This window comes from Nelumbo lutea, chromosome 1 (assembly GCF_056320005.1).
Source record: "Nelumbo lutea isolate HS-2025 chromosome 1, American lotus-T2T, whole genome shotgun sequence".
Lineage (NCBI taxonomy): Eukaryota > Viridiplantae > Streptophyta > Magnoliopsida > Proteales > Nelumbonaceae > Nelumbo > Nelumbo lutea.
The window spans coordinates 122,793,682-122,809,121 of NC_142684.1; the positions used below are offsets into that span (position 1 = coordinate 122,793,682).

Genomic DNA, 15,440 nt, shown 5'->3' on the forward strand with positions numbered 1-15,440 from the left:
TCCCTTCCCCGATCTCTCTCTCTCCTCTTCCCTCTTTCTTTCCCCTTCTCCTTTTCCATCTTCATCTCTATTCATTGTTTTCTTGATGGTGAACAGAGAACTATTGCGAGGGAGACGAATCTTTGTTGTGTCAAAGGTGTATCAAAGATGAATAGGGAATTGTTTATCGTCTTCCTCCATCTTCATCTATGTCCATACCTCTTAAAGACGAATCTCTATTCATTCATAGGCCAAGGTGGCATCTTCTGCTATGTCAAAGGTGTCAAGCCAAAGGCGAGTCCTGTTGCAAGGAGACGAATCTCAACTACCCGTTTACCCCAATGACGTTGCTTTACTCCTCTATAGAGATGGGTGGTGTAGCTTGGAGCGACTGGAGGTCTGAACATGTTCCTGCCACGTTGTCCCAATTTGTTCATCATCATCGTCTAGCCCTAAGGGCTAAGATTCAACGCGTCACTCCAATATTGCAGACATTGTTGCTGTTGCTGAAGGTTGAGATGATACAATGTGAAAATCCAGGAACTCTTGCCAAGTTTGAACACGGGGACCAAACTTCTTCAACAACCCAAAGTGGAGGCTGATGAGAGTAGAATTTATCATATTTTTATTCTAAATTATTCTATCTTTTATACTAAATTAGCATCTAATTGGACTCATATCTCTTGTATTTTGGTCCAGGGTATGAAAGAAGACATCAAGAACAAAGAAAGATAAATCGGATGATTTTTCACAGTTTCGACATCGTTCAGTGGTCTGGGTCTAAATCGCGTCTCCGAACTCCGAATGGGCTGATTCAAGATCCATTTGAAAGATGAGAGAAAAAGCCACAACTTTTATGTTTTGGGATTTCACAGATTCGGCCTGCATCGAAGTTAAATCCGGGCCCGAAGTCGGGGCAATTTCGTAGAAAGGCCCAATCTGCAGCTGAAGCCCAACCCGCAGAAAAGCCTGGCTGAAGCCCAATTCGCAGAGGAGGTCTATTATGAATCCAAGAACAAGAAACTGAGAAGAGTCTTTCAAGATCTAAATTCTTGATGTAATCTAAGGATTGAGTTCATTAGATAAAGAGATAAGAATAGGATTAGAATAGGATTTTCTATTCTTGTAAGATAAACTTCAAGAGGAAGTAGGAGACCACCCCCTCCCCTTAAGCTATATAAAGGAGGGGAAGGACCAGCTTTAAGCATCACTGAACCACTTGATCACTGAATCATTCAATCATTCAACTTCTGATTTGAATCAAGGAGTAAGAAGCAATCAGTCAAGAAGGGTTCAAGAAAGGTTCAAGAATTCAAGAAACTTCAAGAAGAGGAGATCTCAGCACCATGGGCGAATTTAAGAGTTCTTTCTTCCCCTTTGTTTGTTTTAATTCATCCATTATGAACTGATTTATTTCTTGCTAGGGCTGTGGAAAGCCTAACCATGTTAATGAATATATTTTTATCTTCTTGATTTATCCAAGATTGTGATTTTCATATAGTCTATGAATTATTGTGCTTAATGCAATTTAGAGCTTGGCCACCTCTTAATTGATTTGGGTTATGTGAATGAATTGAGAGAGGAATTCACATAATTAATAGAATAATTCATAGTGTAAATTGAATGGTATATAGAGATATATATACATGATTCATCTGAATTTAATGGTTTTCTTGGACCTAATGCACTTCCATCTTGAGAGCTCTACTTGAGAGATCGAAGGGTTACATGATGGGCGTAGGTTTAGTATATCTCGAGAGAGAATATTAAATAAATTTGTGAAAATCTCAGCTTATGGGAATATAAATTAGTCTTGGATAATTGGACTCATCGATAATCATTACATTGGTTAGGTGGACGAAAAGTCCTAGCGATTTCGTAATTGCATATTCGGTTAGTGATCACCTTTGTTTCCATTTTCTCTTTGTTCCAGTTTTTATTTTCAGTAGTTCTTGTTTCTTTAAATCTAAATTTCGACTGTCCAAATAATTAAAGAAGACTGTGATTCTAATACTTATTTTGTTAAATCCCCGTGGGAACGATATTATTATACTACTTGATAACTAGTGCACTTGCTAGAGTTATATATTTATAGCTAATAATCAAGATAGATTAAGAGAGAGTGTTATGCTGAGAGGGAGAAATGTTCTCAGTAGTTCAAGTGCACTCCTCAATATTTTGGTTTCTAATTATAAACCCTTTTATGACTGCTAGGTTTGTTCCAATGGGTAGGAACTACCCAAAAATCTCTCTAAACAGTTGGGATTAGCCTCCATTGGGATGAGACACTTGTCCTTGGTCGTTGAGACATTTTCTCAACCAACAACTACTCTAGTGGACCAAGTTTAAAAGAGATAAGTCAAAACAGATTTTATTTTATAGGAAAATAATAAATAACAATAATAATTGAAAAAGATGTGTTGATTGTGTGTGCATGCTGGTCCACATAGAGCAAATACTCCATCGATCGTGTGGTTATTCCCGTTGGCCTACGGATAGAACTACATGTCGAGGATGATATATATCGAGGGCCATAGGCCACTCGGTCCAAAATCTCCCACTTGGTCGTATAGGCCTGAGATGCACTAGCTGCCCAGTAGTCCTATTGACCTCACATGCCATTTAAAAAAATGCCCATCAATTAAATTGGGATTGGTCAACGGTTTGGCAACTATTTCACATGTTGGCACATATTCAATTCATATTTTTTTACATACATCAAGAACATAATGATGTTGTAATAGCATATGCTTTTCAATCAGCCCAATCTCTTTATCTTTGATGATCTTGATTGTGGCCTGATCAACATTTTTGTTCATGGCCGGTCTTGTAGGTATGCGGTGTACCTTCCACCTTGACATTTTCAATAAACTTGTGGATCCATATTGCTTTATTGCTTCAACTATAGTTTTATTGCAATAAACTCCATTTTCATTGTGTGTTTTGTTACACTCTTTCTAGGAGACTGTTCCTCCTTCCAAGAGGAAAATATAATTAGTAGTAGGTTGTGATAGCTAAAATTATAACCCTAGCAAGTGCACTAGTTATCAAGTAGTATAAAAATATCGTTCCCACGAGGATTTAACAAAATAAGTATTAGAACTACAACCTTCCCTAATTATTTGGACAATTGAAATTCAGATCCAACAATAAAAACTACTGAAAATTAAAAATAGAAAAAAGAAAATAAAAGCAAGGGCAATCAATAACTGAATATGCAATGATTAATTGATATTGCTAGGACCATTGGTCCACCAAACCATTCCAATGAATATTAAAGGATGAGATTAACCAAGGTAATTTGTCATTCCTATAAGCTGAAGTTTTTCCAATTTTATTTAATATTCTTTCCCAAGATATATTAAACCTACTTCTATCAAGTCACCCCTCGATCGCTCGACTGGAATTCTCAAGATAGAAATGCATTAAGTGCAAGAAAAATATATACATTTAGATGAATCATGTGTATATATCCTTATATACCATTCAATTCACACTATGAATTATGTGGTCTAATATATGAATTCCTCTCCCGATTCATTCATATAAACCTAATCAATTAAGAGATGACCACTCCTAATCACATTAAGCAAATAATTCATAGACTATATGGCATTCACGATCTTGGAAAAATCATATTAATAAAAATATATTCGTTGTCATGGTTAGGATTTCCACGGCCCTAGGTATAAATAAATCAGTTCATAATAAAGAAAATAAATCAAACAAGAGGAAAGGAAGAACTCATGATTTCGCCCTTGGAGCTGAGATCTCTTCTTTTTCTTGCCACCACCTCCTTCTTGCTGATCTCCTTCTTGAAGTTTTCTTGATGATCTTCTTGATTACTTCATAGGGAACTTCAGTAATTGATTGATGCCAAAAGCTAGTCCCCCTCCCCCCCCCCCCCCCCCCCTTTATATAGCTTTAGGAGGAGGGGTTGTGTCCAACTCCTCTTAGGAGTTCTTTTTTAAAAGTAGAAAGTCCTAATTTAGATCTAATCCTATCCTATCCTATCTAGTAATCTCAATCTTTTATCTTTATAGAATTTCAATTGAAATTTAAATCTGATATGACTCTTTATTCTAGAATTCGAGTTGGGCTGCTACAAGGCTTTTATGCGAATTGGGCTTCAACTGTGAAATGGGCTTTACTACGAATTTACTTCGACTTAGAGTCCAATTTTGAAATCGATGCAGACCGAATCTGTCAAAACCGAAAACATGAAAGTTGTAGATCTCGCTCTTACTTTGCAGTGCATCTTGAATCAGCCCAATCAGAGCTAGGATGTGAGAGTTAGGCCCAAATTACTGAACGGTGCCGAAACTGTGAAAAACCATCCGACTAGCCTTGTTTTCCTTCTTGCGACTTGTTTCCTTGCCTTGAATCAAAATACAAGAATAATGAGTCCAATTAAGTAATAATTAAGTATAAAAGACTGAATATTTGGGGATAAAAATATGATAATTTTTATTCTCATCAGGTTGTCTCCTGCAAAATAAAACTTATATCACAATATTTTATCAATTTCAAATCATTGCATTGCTAGGTTAATTTATAATATTTTTTTACTCCTTGAATAATTCTTAGTATCTCTCTAATCACCTTCTAATGCAATTTCCAAGGTTATTTTAATATTAACTAGCAATACCTTTTGCAAATGCTCAATTATATCAACACATCATATATAATACATTTTTTTTGCTTTAATGTATATAATGCATTTGAATGTATTTGTTTTCCTTTTCTCTAATTCCTTTTTCATGGAGTCTTTTCCTTACATAATTCTTTTTCCTTTCTTAGTTGGAGTTCTCATCAAATTAAATATTTTCAATCAAAATAATTTAATCCAAGTAGGATTATTGTGAAAGAGAAGAATTCTTCCCTCTTCTTTAATACTTGGTAAAAGAAATTGATATTACACATAATATCTTTCATTTCAAGTCTAGAAGCTAACCATAATTTGTTTTTTCCTTTTTCCTATGATACATAATATCATGTGGAACTATATATATATATATATATATATATACATAATATCATGTGAGAACTCCCATTAATGAGTACAAATTTTCATATTCATAACTAAAAAGTACAAGACCACTTTCTAGAGGCTCATTTTAGACCATATAATGCTTATTTTAATTTATGCATTACATACTCCTTTTTTTGTCCTCTAGAATTTGTATCCTTTTAGTCACTTTTGTACCATGTGTAACCCTTGGAATCTTTTAGGTACATCTTACCTTTTTATTACCTAGCCTTTTTTTTATAAATAGGGTCTAACATATAAATATTTCGAACCCTATATTTTTATATGTGATAGGTCTTGCTTCCTACCATTCCACATTTCATAAAGTCTTAGTGGGTATTTTATTTATTATGTAAATTTCAATACTCAGGACTTTCCCAATATATTTCTCACTAACGAGTGATTTAGCATATGATATATTTTCTCCTTTCTTTTTCTTTATTTTTCAATTCTCTGCAAATGTACTTAGTATGGCCCAATTTTCCACAATGGTAACATTAAAACCTTTTCTTAAAGTTTTTTTTTTTTTTTGAATTCTTTCTCCATTTCTTCTCTCCCTCATATTTTTCCTTGAATTTTTCATTTTGTTGAGGGACATCTTCATTTTCATTTTAGCCCTATTATTTTTGACGTTGCCATCATTGCTTGTGATATTTTCTTTTTGTTTTCCCTCTTAGATTCAAGGGCAAATAAAGTAGGGAGGTTTTGCATATTTAGTGTTGTATCAGATAGGTTTAATGTTATCCCTATAAGTTTTCAAGATTCTAATGGCTATATAATATGGTGGATACTTGCATTTTCTTAGGCATAGGATTTTTGGCAGTAACTAATTCCTTGGATATACATTAATATGGTGGATACAGCCATTTTACATGCATAATACTTTTCAATTACAATTCTATATTAGTTTCAATCACTTTATCATATTATCAATTATAGCTTCAAACATTGCATTTCATGTTCCTCAAAAATTAATTCTATATCGGGTTCCATAAAAGTTAACATGGCTAATATTGCATTTTGATTATCTTTTACAAACTTTTCATATTCTTTATTTGTCATCGGAGATGTCTCATCTTTTGGAGATAAATGAATTTCCTTGTCTACCATGTAATTTATCTCTTCTCTTTCCAAAATTGTCCTAATTCTCCTTTCCACATATGAAAATTAGTTCCAATTTAATTTCTCAATGTTGCTCAATTCACTAACTACAATTGCTGATCCTCCCATGCTTTCCATTCCAACTTCTTTTAGTGTGTATTTTAATGCTATTTCACTCTCACTATCCTTGTTCTTCCTTAATTAATAGGGATAGTAATTTCTCTATTAGTTTTTATTATTTTAAACTTTAGAAATATATTTTCTACTCCTAATTCTGAGGGAGTACATGTATAAAATAGGGATTGAAGTGTGATATTTTAGAGAGGACTAAAACAATAAATGTTTCAACAATTCAAAGACTATTGCAATTATAAGAAAATTGAGGATCACATAATAATTGTTCAAAGAGGATAAGATGGACCTCTAGTACATGGTGTCCAAAATAAAATTAATTTATTTAAAAGTTTAGTTGATGTGTTAATTGTTGCTCTTAAAATTCAAATGAGATTTAATAGGATAAGATGTTATCTTGAAGAGATAAAGGTAGACAACAGATATGCTAGACTCCTATTAGAGACAAATCAATTTCAACGTAAATAGGGAGTCAAAAAAAAATCTAGTGATCTTTTCTAGGAAATTAAATAGGAAAGTAAGCAGTGGACTAGTGGTTAACAATCCAACAATTGAATCATTTAGGTGCAATAATCTTAAAAGAACATCTTGCAAAAAAAAAAACAATTTAGTTTCAAAATGGAAAATGGCCACAAGGTTTTTTTTAGGAGAGTAGTCTACCAAAAAACAAAGGATTAGAAATATATATCAAATGACCTAATAAATCACTCTAGCAAATTCCATCACTCCAATGTGAATCAAATACTAATGCAGCAGTTCAATGAAAAAGAGATGCAAATCCAAAATTTTCTCATTTGAAACTTTAATAAAGTAGTATCATTTTTTTTTTTAATTTCAATATGATATTAATTCTTGTAATTCCTTTTTTTAGCCAACAACTTGAACAAAACTAAATAACAAAAGGGTAGATTTAATAATAAGAATTTAGAACCCAAAATGTTCAAATGACTGCCACTCGGTCCAACAGTTGCTGCAACGACTGCCCTTCTCCGTGGAAGAACGGCGGGTAACCCATCACATGGTTTTGGGGAGTGAATGAAATTATCTGCTGATGCTGTGGATGGTGTTGTTGGTGCTGTGGCGATAGCTGATGGAACAAAGTCAACGGTGTTGTTCTGAAATGGCTGGTCATCTCTGTTTGTTGAGATCCATCAAAGGTGAAAGGGAACACAATCATGGAAGAAGGTCGAGTAATCACCGTATCTGTAGTAACTGTACTACTACTGAAGAAACTGAGACGTGAGTTGCTTAATCTGTGATTGAAACACAAGAATTCTTACATTCAGGGCTTCGTATCTTCTTGAGAGGCCTGGGTGATATGGATGCCCACTCAAAAACCAGCATCCATTGGCGCCCCTCTAAGCTAATTGGATTCTTGCTCTTGTCTTGAGTCTTACCACATCCCTGTTTCGGCTATTGACGTTTGCCATGTCGGCTACACTCATGCTGCCGCCCGCTCTGTTGAGAAATAGATGAGATCTGGATTGACAAACAAAAAGGAAAAGCAAAAAAAGAAGATAAAAGACACCAGCTTAACGCTGATGTCGGTGCCAGCACTAGAATAACATGAAGAAGGGGGACGAGGAGACGGAACGAAGGTGACGGAGAGAGAGGGTCGAAGAGGAGGATGATGGTTGGGTTTGAAAGGTTAGGGTTTCGATGAACTAGTGTTTCTTTTCCAAATCATAGTTTTATTTTGAAAAATTGAAGAAGAATAAAGGGTAAAATAGTCTTTTTGTCTTTCCATTAAAGGGCACTAACGGTAAGGGAAGTATTAGTCAATTGTCAGAAACAACACAATAAGGGTAGTGTTAGTCAATTTTCAAACAATAAGAGTACACTTAGTCAATTAGCTAAACTATAAAAGTAGTTTAAGAAATTTACCCTTAATCCTATATTTATGTACTTAAAACAAAAAACTAACTCTTATTTAATAAATAAGTTGGTCATAACTTAGTGATAATAGTATTTGTTATTTACACAAGTGGTGAAGGTTCAAATCACTCTTTATGTTAACCACTTTTGGACTGTTTTTATATTGTAATAAAAATAAAAATTATAGTTATAAAAGTTGAAATATGTCTATAATTATAAATTTGAAAAAAAATAACCTAATATTTAATTTTCTCCAAAAAATTATTAAAAACTGAAAATTAAAATATAATTTATTTTATCTACCTTAAATGATTTACATGCTTATATATTTTATTTTACATATAAATTATATGTTAAAAATGAAAACATATTTACTAGTTGAAAAAATAGAGCTATTATTTATATAAAATACTAAATAATAAATATTTCTAAAAAACTTAAGAAAAATAAAAAAAATATAATTACAAAACTAGAATAGAGTTATAACTATAAAAACTAAAATATAATAATAATTGTTGTATCATGCGTACATGTTTTTAGAGCTTTGTATTATTGATCCTAATGTTTCTCTTAACCTATTAAAGTGTGCATGTCTTGTGTTTATACTTTATACCTTATTCGTAGATAATTCAACTTTAAATATTGCATATGCTTTCTTGACATATTCAAGCATTTCCATACCGATTATCTGTGTCCAAGCTATCCAAAATGATACTCGATACCATCATACCGATTCGATCGTTGGCATGGTAAAAGTGGTTTTGATACCATGAAGACAAAGGCATGATAAACATTGGTACCCACATTCACGGGGTAACTTCAATTGATCAAAATCCTTCACGGTGTTTATCTTTCTGGCAGCATAGATTTGTCCCTTCCCAAAAGTAAAGATGGTTTACAATCTCTTATGGACAGGTATTCATCAAAATTTATGGATGTTTTGATTGGTCATAAGTCTTCCGGTTTCATGTATTTTTGATATCATAGATTTTTCAAAAAGGGTGAGTTTTTCAAAAGTATATATTTTGTTAGAGATATTACAACTGTAAGTTAGTTGTACAACTGTCATTTGTTACAACAACCTTCGTGCTTAGGTGTACAAATGTTAGTCGGTTATTTTCTCCTCCAAATTATATTTATAAATATCTGTCACTTAACGAAATCACAGTCTTCTTCTCCAATTGTTGCTTTGTATTCTGCGTCTCAACCAATTTTACATGGTATGAGCGCGCTTGGGATAATCTTTCGATCCGTGGCCAATCGCCGTCAACATTTGTACACCTAAGCACGAAGGTTGTTGTAACAAATACATGAAACCGGAAGACTTATGACCAATCAAAACATCCATAATTTTTGATGAATACCTATCCATAAGAGATTGTAAACCATCTTTACTTTTGGGAAGGGACAAATCAATGCTGCCAGAAAGATAAACACCGTGAAGGATTTTGACAAATCTATGCTGCTTCATAGACGGATCTTTGTCATGTCCTGACCCAACCTCGCCGGAGTGGACTGCTTGGGAGAAGTGCAAAGCCATGGTTGTGGCATGGATCTCAATTCGCTGATAAAAGAAATCTACGATAGTGTGGCATTCGTAGATTCAGCCTTTGATGTGTGGAAAGAACTGGAAGTCCGATACTCGCAGAGTGACATTCCAAGAATCCATCAATTGAAACAAGATTTGGCCATGCTACAGCAAGCAGATCTCTCTATCACCAGCTACTTCACCAGATTAAAAACACTCTGGGATGAGCTCAGCACCTTGATCACTTATCCAAAATGCGCATGTGGCGCTGCTACAAAGATACTTGCGGCTGAACGATAGAAGGAAAGATTGCATCAATTCCTTATGGGCTTGCATGAAAACTACAACACCATACGGTTCAGCATCCATGGGTCAGATCCATTGCCCTGTCTCAATAAGGCATTCTTTGATACTTCAAGAAGAACGCCATCAGCAGTCTAATTCTCTTTGTGGCCCGCCGGTTCCTGAAGCATCGGCACTGCAAGCCTCATTTCAACCACCACCTCGTGCTTCAAATGGACCAGCTTGAAGCAAGATTCGATGCGATCATTGCCAACGATAGGGGCATACTCAAGACAAATGCTACCAATTAGTCGGATACCCTCCCAACTGGGGAAAAGGAAAATATGGCCGTCAAGGCAACAAGGCCCCAGCTACCTGGCCTAGCAATGGATCGAGTTCTTGTGCAGTTGGAACTGAATCCATTCCTTCACAGCCTTGCAACACCACTGATACCTCTCCAATCAATGGACTTACCATGCGGCAATATACACAACTGCTCTCTTTGTTGAACGTAAGCTCCCCTGAGTTTGCAGTGGCAAATGCATTCGGTAATGACTTCCTTCCTATTTCTTAGATCTTGGACAATGAAGCTTCTGACCACATGGTTGCTTCATACCTGAATTTTACCACACACTGCAACCTCACTAAACCAGTTCATCTATCCACTGGTGACATAATTCCAACAAGCCAACAAGGCTATGTTTCTCTAGCTAATGGGACTTTTCTTCATAACGTGATATACATGCCACAATTCAAGTGCAATTTACTGTCCATTAGTAAACTTACTGCTCAAATAAACTGCGTGGTATTACTCTTCCAACCTTTTGTGTCCTCCAGGACCTTGCTTCCAAGATGGTGATTGGAGTGGGTAAACTCCACCATGGTCTCTACCACTTCAAGTCTGTGGATCAGACACCCTCATCTACTTATTCGACTGTCTTTGAAGATAATTGCACCATATGGCATAGGCGACTTGGCCAAGCTTCCAAAAGTAGTATTTCTTCTATTCTTGGTGTTCAAACTAGCTCCCAAAACACTTGTTGTGATGCTTGCCACCGTGCCAAACAAGCACGGATTCCATTTCCAATCAGCACAACTCGTGTTTCTCAACCATTCAAGCTTCTTCACTGTGATATATGGGGAGGCTATCGAACTCCTTCACATTCTGGGGCTCATTTTTTTCTAACAATTGTAGATGATAAAACTCATTGTACTTGGGTATATCTGTTATGAAATAAATCAGAGGCAGTCCCTTTCCTCATATACTTTTGCAACATGGTGCATAGACAATTCAATTGTTTAGTTCAAATGGTCAGATCCGACAATGGCTCTGAATTCATGTCACGGCCACTGCAAGAGTACTTCCTTCACCATGGCATCTTGCATCCAACCACTGCATTGATACCCCAGTAAAATGTTATAGTTGAGCGCAAACATCGACATTTGCTGGAAGTAGCTCGTGCTTTGAAATTTCAGGCCTCACTCTCTACTTCATTTTGGGGGGAATGTTTATTGACAGCCACTTACATCATCAACCTTCTCCCTACATCGGTGTTATCTGTCTACTCACCTTTTGAAGCACTATTTCATTCACCACTATCATATGAACATTTACGTGTATTTGGGTGCCTATATTATGCTCAAGTGCATCCCGACCCTTGATAAATTTTCAAGTTGGGCTATTAAAGGTATCTTTGTCGGCTACCCACATGGTTAGAAAGGATACCGTATATTCGACCTAACCGCTGGTCGTATATTTGTTTTCCTGGATGTAAGTTTTTATGAACATATCTTCCCCTTCTCCCAAACTCAGAAACCCCAGCCATCACCCATCATTCCTTTACCACAATCAAATGAGACCCACATTGATACTGCTCTCCAGTCCACAAATGAGATCATTGCCGAATCCACTCAAAACTCGACCCCTCCAAGTCCTAATATCCATGAACCTGAACCCACCACTGTGCCTCTTTCACCCGCAAATCAATAGATCCCAGCTATCACCACACGACCATAATGGTCTCACAAAGTCCCAGCCCGACTACAAGATTACATATATTCCCTCCCACCATCATCCTCTAATAATGCAACCAGTTCATTAGAGGTTGAACCCACTAAATATGCCCAAGCAACCTTTGACCCTCGATGGAAATAAGCGATGGATGATGAAACTGCAGCCTTGGAAAAGAACAACACTTGGACTCTTGCAGAACTGCCACATGGTAAACGATCTATTGGTTCAAAATGGATTTATCGCATTAAATATCGTGTTGATGGCTCAATCGAGCGGTTCAACGCATGTTTAATAGCCAAGGGCTACACCCAAGTGGAAGGTGTTGATTTTCATGACACATTTGCGCCTGTAGCAAAATTAATTATAGTATGTTGCCTACTTGCTATTGTCATAGCCAAAAATTGGAACATTCACCAAATAGATGTTAACAATGCTTTTCTACATGGAGATCTTGATGAAGAAGTTTACATGACTATCTCTCCCGTTTTTTCCAAACAAGGTGATTGTCGAGTATGAAAATTGCAGAAATCTCTTTATGGGCTCAAACAGGCTTCTCGCACGTGGTTTCATAAATTCACCCAAGCTCTTCTTTTCCTAGACTTCACTCAATCTATGACAGATTTTTCATTGTTTGCCAAACAAATTACACTGCTGCCGTAGTTTATGTTGATGATGTTATAGTTGCTGGGAATGATCCCTTAGTCATTTCTTCTCTCAAAGCCTACCTCAATGAGCACTTTGGAATCAAGGATCTTGGACCACCCAGTTTTTTCTTGGGCCTTGAAGTAACCCGCACTGATTCAGGCTTATTCCTCAATCAACAAAAATGTATTCGTGAGATACTTCAAGATACAAGAATGATAGACTGCAAGCCTGCACCAACACCCTTGGAGTGCCAAAGACACTTCATTGACTCTTCTAGTCCATCTCTGGCTGATCCCACACAATATCGTAGGCTTATTGGCCGACTAATGTACCTCACTGTCACTAGACCGGACTTATGCTTCACTGTCAACTACTTAAGTCAGTTCATGCATGACCCCAAGCAAGAACATCTCGATGCTGCTTTGCGTGTTGTCTGCTATCTCAAAGGCACTTCCTCTTCTAGCATCTTCATGGCAGCCCAGAATGACTTCACCCTTTGAGGATTTTGTGACTCAGATTTGGCCAACTGCCCACTAACACAATGTTCCACTACAGGCTACATTACCATGCTTGGCAACTCTCCCATATCTTGGAAAACAAAGAAGCAACATACCATTTCATGCTCCTCTGCTGAAGCTGAGTATCGTGCAATGGCAGGCACAACTTCTGAACTCTTATGGCTCAAAAGACTCCTTGCTGAACTCACAATCTCTGTTAATGCCATACCTCTATATTGTGACAGTAAGGCTACCTTACACATCGCAGCAAATCTAGTATTTCACGAGTGTACAAAATACATCGAGATCGATTGCCACTTTCTTAGAGACCATGTTCAGCAAGGAACCATCCATCCACAACATTTACCTAGTTACAACCAGCCGGCTGACTTGTTTACTAAAAGCTCTCAACTCCGATCAATTTCATCACCTTTTATCCAAGTTGGGCATTTTCTCCTACAAATTTTATTTATAAATATCTCAGTCACTTAATGAAATCATAGTCTTCTTCTCCAATTGTTGCTCTGCGTTCTGTGTCTAAACCAATTTTACATATTTTTCCTTATTTTTTAAGAGAATCTCTTAAATTATCCATAAGTTTTCAGAACTAGGTTTATACACCGTTATTGTTTGCAAAATCCCTTAAAGCACCCCAAAGTTTTTTGACAATTAACATCAGTGTTAAACAATTGAGAAAAAGATTGAAATGTCAAATTTGCCTTTTATTAATCTTCAAAATTTTCCAAGACATAGAACATTTTCTGAATAATGTGACAGATAGTAAAGCTAAATGAAAACCTTTGAAATCTCACAGAAATTTGATCAATAAATTGTTACCGTCACCACCTCTCTCTCTTTACTATTTTGGACACAAGCAGAGAGGAGAGACACCGTCTAGGCATCTATCACCGGTATCCATCATCTATAATACCAAACCTCTCTAAACTCAATAATGGTAACGAAGTCATGGTGTTTAATCTATTTCTAAATTCACAATGGTTGAAATTTCCATACTCAACATTAAAATTGACCTAGATGAGTGCAGACAAAAATTCATCTTTTTTCATGAGGTGTAGGACTCCATGTCTCCATGTGATATGGATCCCGGATCCTGCTCCGAATGCATCCCAGCTAGACCACCCGCCACCCGAGCACCACCTTGCATGAGAGTCTCACATGTAGCCTGCCACCTTGCATGAGGGAATATTTTCAGTTACAAGAAGATCAATTCGGTTACTCAGTGATCCTCCACTACTAGTTGTAACAGATTGGGTTATATAAACACCTCCATATGAGAATAAACATATACAGTGAATTAATATCCAAAATTGTCCTTTGTTCTTAACTCCTCTGTGAGCGGTGTTGAGCACCATTGCTCGGGGAAAGAAGAAGATCTCTTCTCTTATCAGAGAAAAGATAGATACCATTTTGGTATCAAAACCACTGGATCCTCGGTAGCCAGAAGTGGGGGACGTGGAACTTCAGCTCAGCAGCACCGAAAAGAGCCAGAAAGATCTCGGGTGGAGATTGGACAAGGTCATTCAGAAGCTCAATCTTTTGACCTCAGGCGAAGGTGGATCTAGACAGAGTGCTCTGGAAGACTCACAGACCTAGGGCGGGGAGAAGGGGGGAAGCTCTCACGGTGGCTTTCAGAGGTGACTTAAGTTGGACCTTCCCCGGTTTAATGGTACAAACCTGGATGAGTGGCGCCTCCAGATTCGCCAATACTTTGAAATTCAAGAAGTTCTTGAGGAGCAATGGATAGTTGGTTTCAGGATCTCCATCCCTCACCCACTTGGAGACAATTTGTCGAGGCTTTGGATGGGAGGTTCAATGGTCCCATGGGATCGAACTGTGCTAGTAGGCTGGCCAAGCTCACCCATGTGACCGGAGTTCAGGAGTATCTGGAAGACTTCCAGAGGTTGTCAAGCCGCGTGAAAGGGCTGCCAGAGGAGTTTCTCTTTGGCTGTTTTGTGGCAAGACTCCATGCCGACCTCAAAGTCAGTGTCGAGAAGTTTGAGCTTGTCACCCTGTCCTATGCCATATGACTAGCTCTTCTTGAGGAAGAGGAGCAAAATCCGAGAAGGAGAATCAACCAGACGGAGTTCTAGAAACCCAAGGCTCCTGTATCCAGTCCAACCACTACCAAGGTGCCAGAGATAAAGAAGATAACTCTGGCAGAAGCTAGAGAAAGATGGGTTAAGGGGTTGTGCTTCCATTGTGACGAGCTCTACCACCCTTAACACCATAGCTGTTTTGGATTGTGGGGCCACAAAAGGACAAATCGGCGGTCACAGATGATGAACCCTACCAATCAATGGACAGGGGCGACCATGTGGTAACACTCAAAATCTCTCT

General features: G+C 37.1%; 1 pseudogene; it reads right to left on the bottom strand.

The window, feature by feature from the left end:
- Positions 1–219: 219 nt before the first annotated feature.
- On the bottom strand, positions 220–8,795 carry LOC148877260 (ethylene-responsive transcription factor ERF053-like; annotated as a pseudogene).
- Positions 8,796–15,440: the final 6,645 nt, after the last annotated feature.